Source organism: Buteo buteo, chromosome 13 (genome assembly GCF_964188355.1).
Source record: "Buteo buteo chromosome 13, bButBut1.hap1.1, whole genome shotgun sequence".
In the NCBI taxonomy this organism is placed as follows: Eukaryota; Metazoa; Chordata; class Aves; order Accipitriformes; family Accipitridae; genus Buteo; species Buteo buteo.
In genome coordinates this window covers 23,988,325-24,001,054 of record NC_134183.1, presented here as the reverse complement: position 1 = coordinate 24,001,054, position 12,730 = coordinate 23,988,325, and the positions used below count along the sequence as shown (strand labels likewise).

Genomic DNA, 12,730 nt, shown 5'->3' with positions numbered 1-12,730 from the left:
TTTAAATAAAGCCAAGTCTTATGCCAGCATATTATCTGAATCTCACTTCAGGAGGTGCACAGAAGTGTGTCACACTGCTGAGATTTCAATGACTTAAAGGCAGAGGAAGATGTTTAGAGACCATCCAGATGAAAATATACATAGGAAACATACACCTGGGAAAGACTCTGAAGCAGTGTGTCTTGATGGGAAAGGCTGGCAGACTAAGGTTTTGTAAAGCACTGGAGGACAGTCTGAGGTCACACAAGCTACATGAGTACATGAATCTGTGCAAGGGGAACCATGAAAAAACCTCAAGCTTTATTGCACAGTCCAGTATCCTGCCTTTTACACAGCCCCTTTTGTATAAAAGATGCTTTCATTTTTTACAGAAAAGTGTTAAGCCTAAACTGCTACTTTAAGGTCTCAAAAAAATTACATAGATGCAAGTATTTTAGGGCCATACCAGTACTATGCTTCATTGGTTTAGACACACAAAGCAAGGCATTACACTGCTTATTTTGAGACTGGCATCTAACCAGCCCAATCTTACCCCATGTAGAACCTCTTATTATCTTCAGCAGTAGCTCAGAAGAGAACACGTCAGAAGCAAATGCTGAGGTCATCTTGATGTATCACTCAGTACTCCTGTCCATTTAGAACAGCCAACTAAGTCTCAGACCTCAAAGCATAGAGGGTATAATTAAGAATTAGCTGAGCACTTCAAGCACTTAAGCTTAGGTTTTCAGGAGATGTGGCCATGAAAGATAAAGTGTAGTCCTCACCACAGTCATGAGGAGTCTGGTAAAGCCTACTGCAGTTCTGTCATCAAACATCTGACAGATTTTATCTCCAAATAAAGAGGGCATGCTGACATGTCCCATCACAAGGATGCTTTAAAGAACATTATTTGCACAGCACACAGAAGTCCTTGGTGCAAATCCCTCTGCCTTGTGCAAGAGCCAGCACCCAGGCCAGGATTTGGCTTGTTGGCGAGTATACAAAGCAGCAGGTACTGTTTACACCATGCTCCAACAAGAATTTCTTGGCTGGTGCCTTCACTGGAATTTGACCTTTTCATCAGATACAATAGTTGGCTCATATACTAAATTTAGAGGTACTGTGAGGTTACAGGGACAAAGTTCATAGCGCAAGGTACCATCAGCACAGCCAGAAAGACAGGTGCCTTTAACTGGAGCTTTTTTCCTTTTTTGACTTTGAGAAGTCCTACACCATCAGAGCAGAAGCCAAGCACCCAAGAGAGCTGGGTGTACAAGCCAAGGCAGCTTGCTTAAGAAAGCACCTGAGAATAATTCCATAGCCAACAGGGCCAAAGACTCTTTGGGTCTTTCACCTCCCCAAGAAGGCCAATTTACAGACAAATGAGCCTTGAATTTCACTTCCTTCTGACTACAGGAACTGCTTTTGTTTCTTCACAATATCATTTTAACTGCTCAAAATTGTTCTACTGCATCACAGGTAGCTTTTGTGTATTATTTAAGAATGCTGCTATATAGACTCCCTGTATGTTACCTTATCTGGTTCCTGCTTGACACAGATGGATTGAAAAACACTGTATTAGCTTTTATTGCACACACCTAATGTACAAGATTAAGACAAGACAAGGCTCTGATGACTCCACAGAAATCAATTCATTGCATCTTATCTTATAGGAAAGGCTTATGTTATTTAAGCAAACATAACTATTCGATTACTGCAGAGACTTAGGACTTTGTCACACCCTAACTACTCACTGCCTTAGGGAACTACAGGGCAGAGCTTCAGGTCCTTGTAGAAGAGGTCAAGCTTACTTTTAAGTACTGAGGGAGAAGAAATACTGGTTAACACCTTTCCACAGCCTTACAGCATTAGCAGGTGTCACTTACCTACCACATAACCCTGTGTCAGTGGGCAGCATTAAGCTCAAGGGAAGAAGTGGGTAAACACATTGCAGAGAACCCAACAATCCATGCTCAGTAGTTGAGGCAACATGCTACTAGCATCAAGCCACAGATAGCTAAGTGAGCTAATACAAACTGCATTATAGACTTAAACCCCCATGCAGAAGTATGCTCTATTCCTTCACTATATTTTGAAACACAGCATCATACTGTTAAAGCCTCATTTACCCTCAGACTCCAACCCCTCCATACCCACCCTGTCACAGAGCTCAGATGCACACATCAGAGGAACAGCCCAAAGTCCAAGCACATCACAGCTGTTTGCTCAGCTACAGGGTGCACAGCTGAGTAAGTGGGGAGCATGCTCCACACCAGATTAGGTGCACAGCAGGGAAAGACCACCTATCACCAAAGCACAAGTTAAACAGCTAAGAGAACTTTATTCAAGACTGGTCCAATTCAAGCAGTCTGAAAACACCTATATCTGAACATGATCAAAAGCTGAGGTGCCACTTCACTCTGAGGTCTTCAAACACCTTGCTTCCCACTCCCCCCCCCCCGCCCCCAACAAGCAGCTCTGCTCCACAGCAGTACAGAAGATTTGCAGAGTCATTCTCTCAGTCTGTCCATGACAGACAGAAGGTTCATGCTAGAGAAATTTAATTCACATAATTACATTAAAAATGAAGGAACAACATTTCAGGACAAAAGAACCAAATACAAAGAGACAGGACCTGACCAACACACAGCTACCACTACTGCAGAATACTCAAGTTTTATCAGAATGCTGATTAAAACAAAGGTTTTGGAGCACTACAGCAGTCACCAGCAACTCAAAACTTTGAAGAGCTATATTGCCCACTCTCCTGTTGAATCGGAGTGCGAGGTTAGGGATATTACAGCCACACATCTTAGGACATTTTCTCCTTACCTCTTACAAGGATGTTCACTGTAAATGACTGTGCATCTGCTTATTTCACTTAGTGCAATCTTTCATAGTCACATATGCCCAACACTTCACAGAACTGGGTGTTCCAGTTAAGGGACAGCCAGGCTTGAATACCCTCAGCATAATCTTTCTGGAACCCACATCTCTATGAAAAAGCATCTTTGAAGATGTAAGTTTAGAAGCAGGACAAGTTGTTGAACAGTGAACCAACCCCTCACTAGCAGCCAGTCACTCATCCGAGCTGACCCTTTCCATAAGGAGCCTATATTACACTAAGTACTCAATGCCCTGAGTAGGGCTGTAGCTCAATTATTAGCAACTAGTACATCAGAAGCTTCAGAAGGCTTTGGTGTTTGCAGGAGCTCAGTCCATATTAGCAGAGGAAGTCATCATTGCCATTTTAGTCAAACTGAACCCATGATAATGAGAAACTCAAGCATTTCTCAACAGCAGAGTAAGTGCTAGGCAACTGCACTTTGTCAATCTAGAGATACAGATGAAAGTCTTCTGTGCATTGCAAAGTATGACACTTCCTTCCACTGCCATTACCTCTAACAGAGCACAGGCACAAAGAAGTTTCAAGCACCTGTTTTGTTCAGAACTGCTTTGCACATTTTGAATTACTGCTGCCTAATGCTGGCAGAGTAAGGCTGGCAGTCAGAGACAATCTTTATTATCAAGTCAACTGATATAGCTGGAGAAAAGAGAAGCCCTTGGACGCACAAGCCTTCCTAGAGCTAAAAGAGGCTAAGACAGCTGCCTGACTAGGTTAGCATCATTGCCACCCACATATGTTGGGCAAGTGGGACTTTGCTCTCCATAAGGACAGACAGCCCTTGCACATTGAAATTAAATCAATTGTTTGGTACTGGACTTGATCAGCTGAGTTTGATCAGATTTTTTTAACTGCATATAAGCTTAATCTTCACAAGCTATTTAGGCTGAAGAAGGGCAAATACTTGCACAGAAGTTCAGCTGATCTATAGTACACATTAAGAATAGCAATTTAGCACTGTAACACATCACAAAATACGATCTTGCAGAGAAACTCAAAAGTGTAGATGAAGAGGACTCCAACATACTAGCCAAACTATGATGACTTAGACTTTTGCTGAAAAGTCCAAAACACCAGTTTCAGGCTGGTGTCTGCATCTTTCAACAGGAATTACAAGCACTAAAGACTCCAGAACACACACCCCTACTAGAGACTTTGCTAAATCCTGTTCTTTATTGACAAGTTCTGGCACTGCCAGAGCTGGCAGCATGAAAGTAAGGATGAAGAAGCTAGAGATAGAGAACAAGAAAGGGGAGTAACAGAGCAAAGAGAATCCAACAGCACCCAGGACATTTCCATTATTGCGTGAGGTTAAACTACAACTACAGAGGGTTTGAATCACTGCTCTAAAGCCACCATTTTCTATAGTACATCAAATTACATCTAAAAATACAGTTGGAACTTACAAGATTTGGATAACCTCTCCATATGCCTGTGTCAAGGACAAATGATGTTATTGTGCCACCTTTCCTGCCCAATACCACATCCCAGAACAGTGACTATTTCAGCACGTTAATCTCTGGGTTTTCACATGACAAGTTTAATAATGCAGCTTTATGAAACTCTAAGAGACTCAGCTGCTATTCATTCCCTGAATAGAAAAATACAGCTTTTACAAGAAGAGTAGAACAAATTAGTTTAACTTCTTCACAAACAGTTTTGCAAGATGGAAGGTTTTATCCCCAACCTCCACATCTTTTCCACTCCTAGAAAAGACAGTCTAGCACAATCTTAGGTCAGCCTCATCCTCTATGCAGCTAATTCACTCAGTAACACAGGGGACCTCACATGCAAAAGCTGAAATACAACTATTTTTAAGAATAAGGCAGGAGAATAGAAGAACACAAACATTAGCTCTTAGTTCTTTTTTAAAAATCCTTCCTGTTCTCTTGACTTTGACACCAAAATAAACGATGGCTAGACTAATAAGAAAGGCTGCATGTCCACTGATCCAAGAAGAAACAAGAGAATTTATTCAAACTTCTCTTGCAATATGAGAACTAAGCAAGCATCTAGGAAAGAAGGTGAGTACATGAACCAAGAAAAGATAATAACAGAACAACCAAAGACTAGTTGTCAATAACAAAACACCCTGCACAGGAAATTACCATTATCAAAGAAGGTCTGAAAATGAGATATCACAAATGCAAACAGCTGAACTGTGTGTTCTACAAACACCATATCAGTGGGGACTAGAACATGTCAGCCTAAGCAATATTACAAACATGGCTGAGCATGATAATCATTGATAAACAAGGCATGTAAGCTGAACACACTGTACCAGTTAGCTAATTAATAAGCCACAAACGTTTGTTACATAAGGAGGCACCAGTGCTGTGGAAGCCAAACAGCAATCTGCAAGAGGGAGGCAGGAATCTTTAGTACTTACCACACCAGTGGCAATTGTGCCTCCACAATAAGAGGAAGCCGTTATGAATTCTCTGAAGAGACCTGCATGAGAGCACAACTACAGAATGCAGTCCCTCCAACCACAACTGTGGCAATAAAGCTGCTGCTAACATACCTCTTTTAAAAAGTTAGTGTCAGGTGAGGGATTTCACCAGCTGGAATACATCAACTGTGACATATATATACCTATCCTGTGCTGGAATAAATCACGAGTTATACATGAAGTAGCAGAATGGAGTGGATAGAGTCCTGTCACACAGGCTAACAAGCAGGTATACAGTACACATCAACAAAAGGAAGTCTAAAGTTGTTGCAAAATGCTAGTAGCGGTGTCAGGCCCTAGGAGCACGAGCAACAGAGGAGAAAAGCCTCATTTAGGGGGAGCAGTGTGACCTGACAGACATCAGCCAGAACTCACCTGGCTCTAACTCACACAAGTATCATCTCCTCAGGACCTCTGCTCCACACTCAGCTCCCCAGCAGCATAGGATTGCTTCCCACCTCAGCCGTCACTCCCCTCAGCACAGGATGCTCACACCACTGCTCTTCTTGCCCTGCACAACCTCACACCTCCACAAGGCAACGGGAAAAGGCCATCACCACACCACCAGCTGCACAGACCTTCCAACCCCGGCAAGAACCGAAAAGAGAGGCACCGGGAGGTGACCAGACCACAGGTCACCACAGCCAGGCCAGGCTGAACCCCACCGCAGGGCTACTCCCACCTCCACCCCAGGAAATAAAGACATAAGGCAAGCCTGCTGCAGAAAACAAACAGAAAGAAGGCGGCTGGGCGGGCACGGGGAGCCCGAGGCCGGAGCGAGAGGAGCGCCGCTGACCGCTCAGCACCTGACAGACCCGGCCGCGGGGCAGCGACGGGGCAGCGACCGGACGGCCAGCGGACGCCCCGCGCCCCCTCAGGCCCCACAATGCTGAGAGGGAGGGAGGGAGGGAGGGAGGGAGGGCAGGCCAGCCCAGCCGCCGCGCTGGGGGGAAGGGGCTTCCGGAGCACCGCCGACCTCACCTGCAGGCCCGGCCCTGCTCGGCCGCGCCACCGCCGGCAGCTCCCGCCGCGGCTCCCACCCGTCTGCACCGGCCCCGCTACGCGCGGCCCCTTAGCAACCGCCCTTGCCTTCCCATTGGTCGCGCCGCCCTGCCGCTCCCGCCCCTGCCCGCGCGCGGATTGGCCGGAAGGCGAGCTGAGGGTGGGAGCGCGCTCCCGCCGGACTGCAGAGGCGCCATTGGCTGGTGGAGACGCAGCGGGGCGGGACACTGCGGTTCTGTTGGCTCGGGTGCCTCTCAGTCAGGCGGAGGGCGGTGATTGGCATCCGCGGGCGGGGCGGGGCTGCCGGCGCCTCCGGGGAGTCGCGGCTGCCGCCGCCATGACAGTGCGGGGCTTCGACGGGGCGGCGGGGAGCGGCGGGAGGAGCTAGGGTGAAGCACCAGCCTCGCCCCTGGCCGCTTCCTGCTGCCGCAGCCAACACCCCTGCCGCGGGGGGGAGGCAGCCTGGGGAGCGGCTCCAGCTGAGGTGCACGTTCACCCCTAAGTGATGTGGGGCTTGGTCCTGAGGGCCAAAAACCCCGCTAGTGTGGCAAAGGCCGCTGATAATCCATCTCAGTGAGCCCAGGTGCTGAATGCTGGTCGCATGATGATACGTTACAATCAAAAATTATTTAGGAATTCCAAATGGTGGCTGGGCCTTCAGCGTGCTGGTTTTGTTTCCTGAGGGCCCCCAGGCCACCTCTGTGCGGCAAACCTGGCACTGGGGTGCAGGCTGGGATCACCTTGGGCCTTGCCAGCAGGGGCGAAGGGGTCTTCTCCCCCGGGCCCTCAGAGGCACACGAGTGCCCGCCTGGTTTCCTCCCACCAAGTGGGATGTGTGACAGGGACAGCAAAATCTGCCGGGAGGTAGACGGAGCCTGACACATCTGGAAGGCACTGGAGGAAAACAAATAACACAAATGCCTGCAATACGATGTTTATAAACTTGCTTTTCTTGTAGCTTCCTAAAAGAGCCACATGTTACGTTGCTACGAAGTAACATGAACTGTTCCTAGCTATGTTAATGGTTGCTTTATATAACTGGATGGAAAAATCCTTTCCCTGATTTCAGACAGTTTGTTTCCTCTGTTTACTGGGAGTTGGAGCTTCCTACGTAGAGAAAGCTCTCAAGGAGCAAGTCACATTTTCCAGAGAGTTATGTATCTGGAGAGATGATTCACTGGTGTAGACTGAGTCACAGTGAAGAAGGGAGCTCTGAGGAAGGGCAGAGAGGGGACTGCTGAAATGGCCACGGCAGAACAGAAATAACAGCAGCTCCATGGCAAGTGCTCCTCTTCTCTTTGCTTGCTACTGATGTGATCCCGTACCACTCAGTTAAACAAGAACTAGGTTCGTTATCTTCAGCTTTTAATTAACCTTGTGAAAATACCCAGGGTTTATGGTCGTTGCTAAATTAGTCGGAAACTCAGCTGGCCTGAAGTTTGGTATGTCTGAAGGCAGCTGAGTTATCTTTATGATCAAGCTATGAGATAAGCTTAGTAGATAAACTTCCGGTATCAGCCTCTTAACTAAGTATTTGAAGAATGTGTTTGAATTTGATTACAGAAAATTGCAGTCCAATTGACTCCAGGTGTACCTTGGCTCCTCACCATTGATCTAGGCAGGAAAACACAGATCCAGGCAGGAAAACACACCACAAACTGGAGCTGAGCCTCCAGGCAAGGCTTTTATTTTAAATCCTTGAGGCTGTTGGAGATTTCTCTGACCTGAGAGAAGCTCAGCTATTAGAAGAGAGCTTTCTTAAGCACACCGTTACAAAGCAAACCAAAAGTCTTAGTTGCCCACTTCTTGCTGAGAAAAAGTGAAACATAGGGTGGTCTTTTATATCAAGGGTGCTCGGATACATCAGTGAGGAATGAAAGCTGAGAACCTGAGAGGACTAACTGAAGAGGTGGCAGCACAAATTCACAGGTGGCTATGGCAGTGGGAGGCCAGCTCCTGAGCTGTCTGCTTATTGCAGGAAGAAGGGTTGTGGTGGAAAAGGTGCTGCGTCTCCAGAAAGGGAAGGAGGAACCGGTGCGAGTCAGTTGTTCCGGACAATGTTAGGGGGTTCCAGCTGCACCTTCTGTTGTGGGAGCAGAGATGGCTGGGAGGGAGCAAGCGTGTTTTGCGAATACAAACCCAGCTTTGGGCTATTAAAACAGCTTGCGAGCCCTGGCTTGTCAAGGAAGCTGCCCTCCCTATGAGTGTGCAGAGAGTTGACGTTGCTGCGGCCAGGCGGGTGTGATGATGAGCACCACAGGGCTGGTTGGTGTTGGGAGCAGTGGTGTGTGCGGGAGGTGGAGTGCTCTGGCCCAGAACCAGGAGTGAGGCTGTACCTCTTGCAGCAAACAGCTCACGCTCAGGAAATGCCATCTGAGCAGTAGCCCAAACCATCCCTTAAAGGAAGGGTGCTGGGAAGAGCTGAGCTTCATTCCCAGCCTCTTGGGGAGGGATTTGGCAGCTGCAGCCCAACAGATGCTTCTGTCTGATGTTACTGCAGAGAAGTGGAATGGGGGTGTCCAGGAACACCCTAATTCTTTGGACACAGGAGGATCCCTCTTTGAGTAATGTGGCTACTGCAAAAGAGGCCAATTATATGTGCTGGAAACTGTAGGGACAGGAAAAACACACAGCTTTGCCTTGTGCTTTGGGCAGGCACTTACCTCTGTACAATGAGGCCAAAAAAAGGCTGATAATAATTTAACCTTTTTAAACCCAGCAATTGGAAAGGTACCAGGCAGAGAGAACACCCATGTGGTCCTGAGCCAGCGTGAGACACCTCCATGCAACAATGTGGTGACAGTCACCTTTTGTTCTTCACATCCCTCTCTCTTTTGGCTGTTGCTGCCACAAGAAACTCAAAGTCTTTTTCTGCTTCATTTCCCCTGGCCCAGCTTTTCTCCTGCTCAGCAAACTCGCTGTGTGCTGAAGGACTCCTGGGGACTTCGCACCTCTGAGGAAACCTTTTTGCTGGAGGAAACACTGGGGTGTTGATCTCTGCCAGTGTAGCAGGAGCAAAAGGGAAAACATCTCTTAGGACGCGGTTTGATTGCCAGCTGAAAATAAGCTAAGTGCCTGTCAGTGACATGTGAGCACAAAAAACCTTTACAGATGGAAATAAAGGTAATGCTTTTTCCTCTTTACCTGCTCTGCCTTCCCTGCAGTGCCAGTGAGGCACTGACTTGCAGGCTGCAGAGCCATGCTGTTTGAGAGCCTGTTGGATCTGGAGGTGCAGTGCTCTTTGAACTCTTATGTATTTTCTGAAAATGGTGTCTAAAAGCACAATGGGCACTTTGCAGATCTCAAAATAGACTAGCTTCTGTCCTGAGGAGCTGACAATGTAAGGAGACAAGTGCCAGGGATGGAAGAACGGCTGCATCACACAAACCAGCCAGGGAGGTGGCACGTGGCCCACCTGCTCAGTACTTTTCCATCACATTCTCATTCAGCTGCTCCTTGGCAACTTCTAGCTCTGTCACCCTCCTCAAAAGCTTCTGCTCTGGATTTATTTAGCACGCTATTTGTTTCCTAATTATAGAACTTAACTGACTAACCTCAGCCCTACTGGGTTGCTGCTGCCCACCTTTTTGTCCCCTGTAGATCAGAGGCTCTCGTCTCTTCTTATGACTGAAGGCAGTTGCTAGAGACTTTCTGACTCTTTTTTTGGTTTTGTTTTTCTACTAAACCCAAGAGGGCTTTGACTACTAATACAGGGAGCTTCACTGATTATTTCAGAGCAGATGGACTATTGCATTCCCAAATTCTTTAGGCCAAAAGAGAAATGCTGCTGGGATGAGCACTTTACCGGGCTGTACTCCGCCACTTCTGTCCACAGATTCCTGACAGCCAGCTCACTCCTTTTACCCCACGTCCAGCCAGAGCTGCTGGCTGGAGGAAGAGGTTTTGAAAACCACTCCCTGGCATCAGCAGTGCCACTGGTCCTGCTTCTGGATGCTCCATGGCGCTTGAACACTTCCTGGCTCCACAAGCAGACTCAGTGCTCTAGGGGAAGGATTCGTCTGTATCTCCCTGAGATGAATCTGTGCCACAACACTCCTGAATTTTCCAGGAAGTCCAGTTAGGTGAAATTGCTACCTCTTGCACCAAAAGCTGCCAGGCTGAGCAGACCTGTTCCCTGCAGCCACCTCCAATGCTACCTCTTGTTCGCTTGCAGCCATTTCTGCCCCTTTATCACACATTTTGGTAAATTGAGACACAGCTGCAGAAGCCAAGTGCTGCTTTGGTGTGGCACCTGCCCCTAAAGCCATCTGCACAAGCAGGGGGGTCAAGTGCAGGGGAGGCTGCATGAGAGCAGCAGGTATCTGGCAGGCAGCGAGAGCCGGGAGAGGAGGTATGTCTGGTGGAAAGCAGGATGGATTGGAACAAATGAATGTAGTAAAGCCAGAAGGATGTATGAGCTTCTTCTGGAGTGTTTCCAAGATGTCATACTGAATAAAGGAAACTATTTGTCTTCTGTTAATTCTGAGTGGTCTGTCTGACATTTGCCATTATACTGTGTTCCTGAGGTTGGAGTTTGGAAACACTGTGATTATCCAGCCTCAGAAAGCCAGTGAGGGAGACTGCTAAAGCCACATTTTTTTCAGTGGCTCCTTGTGAAATAATTCCTCTGGAAAAGTTGCCACAGAAGTAGTGGTACATGAGGAGAATGAAGCATTGCAATCCTGCATACTGAAATGCTTAGTGAACCGAACAGTGGGATCATCAGCCCCCTGTAAAAATCCAGTTTTAATATTGCCTAAGGAATGGTGAAGAGACTCTTTCTAGAGAGCAATATTTACGGAAATAAAGTGAGAGGAGGTGGAAGCTACTGCCTTGTGCCAAAATAGTGGGAATCGGGATAGGTCTGGGAGGTAAGGAGCAAACAACTGTGTTTGGATGAGGGTGAGTACGAAAGAAACAGTTATGGTTGTGATTTGGGGGAAAGGGTGATGGTGTTAGGATGCAGAGAGCCAGACCTCTCTTTCCTGGAGGTGTAGAAGGAAAGTGGAGGTGAGAGGAAACAGGCTTGATGAGGGGCGGTGGGTTGTGGGTGAGGCTGGTGGGAACCACAGGGGTATGGTTTGTGGGGTAGGCAGGTGGGGAGGAGGCAGCAAGGAGCAGTGGGATGGCTGGGATGACAGGCTAATCCAGAGCACCCTCATCTGCCAGATCCTTTCCTGGAGATGCACTGGAAATCACAGCCAAGTGGGGAAGGTCTGCTGCCACATCCAGAGGTGAGCTGGTGGTGACCACCCTCTTCCACACACAAGGACCTGGCAGGCTGCAGATCAGCCTCCCAAGAAAACATAGCAACTGCAGAGCTATTGCCATCACTGACTCTATTATCCCTCAAACTGGGTTCGTTTACCCAGTGTGCAAGCCAATAACACACAGAGTCCAGGTGTTTTCAAATTAATTTCATTGATACGCGTGAATGGGTGCCTGTCTGAAGACAGCACACCATTGTCTCAAAGATTCACACATTTATACACTTAAGTAATACATATTCATTATTATTTCCCTTAATGATTGGCTCTTTCTTCTTTGCCTCTCATGTAAATTAGTGCACAGACTCTGTCTTCTTTCATTGTCTTCTTTTGAGTAGGTGGTATCATGTGAGTAGATGGTCAATGAGTCGGTGGTCATGATCTCCCCCTGTAGGAATTACCTTTTACCTACTTCTAACTCTGTCTTGGCAGTTCCAAGCGGTTCTTCAAGGTCTGTTGATCAGACCACAATCTATTACCTTTTCTGACATAGACATAAAGCCCCATTGTCTAATAGTTAGTTCCTAAACCCTAAATCATGTCTACTTATTGTTTCCCTATTGTAAATATTAACTGATGGGTTTGTATACAGGACTTTAGCAGCTCCCTGGTTATTTCAATCATATTATACACATTAACTGATAACAACTCCACGCCACTCCTCCAGCTGACCTCACCTGGCTTCACAGGAGCAGCACTACCCTTTTGAAAACCCTGCCTGTACCACCACCGACATAAATTATTGCATGGGCTGGAGGAAATAAACAGTGCTGCTGGCACTGTGTAATGATCACTTCTCTGGGCTCACACCACCATGGCTCACTTGCAGGCTCCATCTTGCAAAGCTGGTGTCTCAGCCTGTTGGAAATGACATCTGATTTACCATGTCTGCTCAGAACAGCCCAGCTTTAAGATCCTGATCCCCGAAGTTCCCCTGAAGTCCATCCTTGGATTTGGCAGTAATGCCCCAGGAAGATTTTTGCTGGAGCTACGCAGGGCTGGACATGTAAGGGAGCGTTGCAGGACTGGGAAGATGCATGGCTGAATGATGGTGGTGGAGGTCCTCCTTCCAGATCAGCAAAGAGCTGCTGCCCCGGCGGAGGCTAGAGGGTGCTGTGCTGCAGG

The 12,730-nt window shown here is 47.4% G+C and overlaps 1 protein-coding gene across 3 annotated transcripts in view; it reads right to left on the bottom strand.

The window, feature by feature from the left end:
- Nucleotides 1-6,397, bottom strand: part of ABHD2 (abhydrolase domain containing 2, acylglycerol lipase) — a 43,153-nt gene extending 36,756 nt beyond the window's left edge. Inside the window, exon 1 of one of the 3 annotated variants that reach the window (XM_075045085.1) lies at nucleotides 6,318-6,397. The gene's annotated coding sequence lies outside the window, so the exon portion shown is untranslated. Of the gene's footprint in view, nucleotides 1-532; nucleotides 704-5,711; nucleotides 6,063-6,317 lie in introns of those variants that run through there. The other 2 variants (XM_075045087.1, XM_075045088.1) reach the window with 2 other exon arrangements.
- Between the last annotated feature and the right edge of the window lie 6,333 nt (nucleotides 6,398-12,730).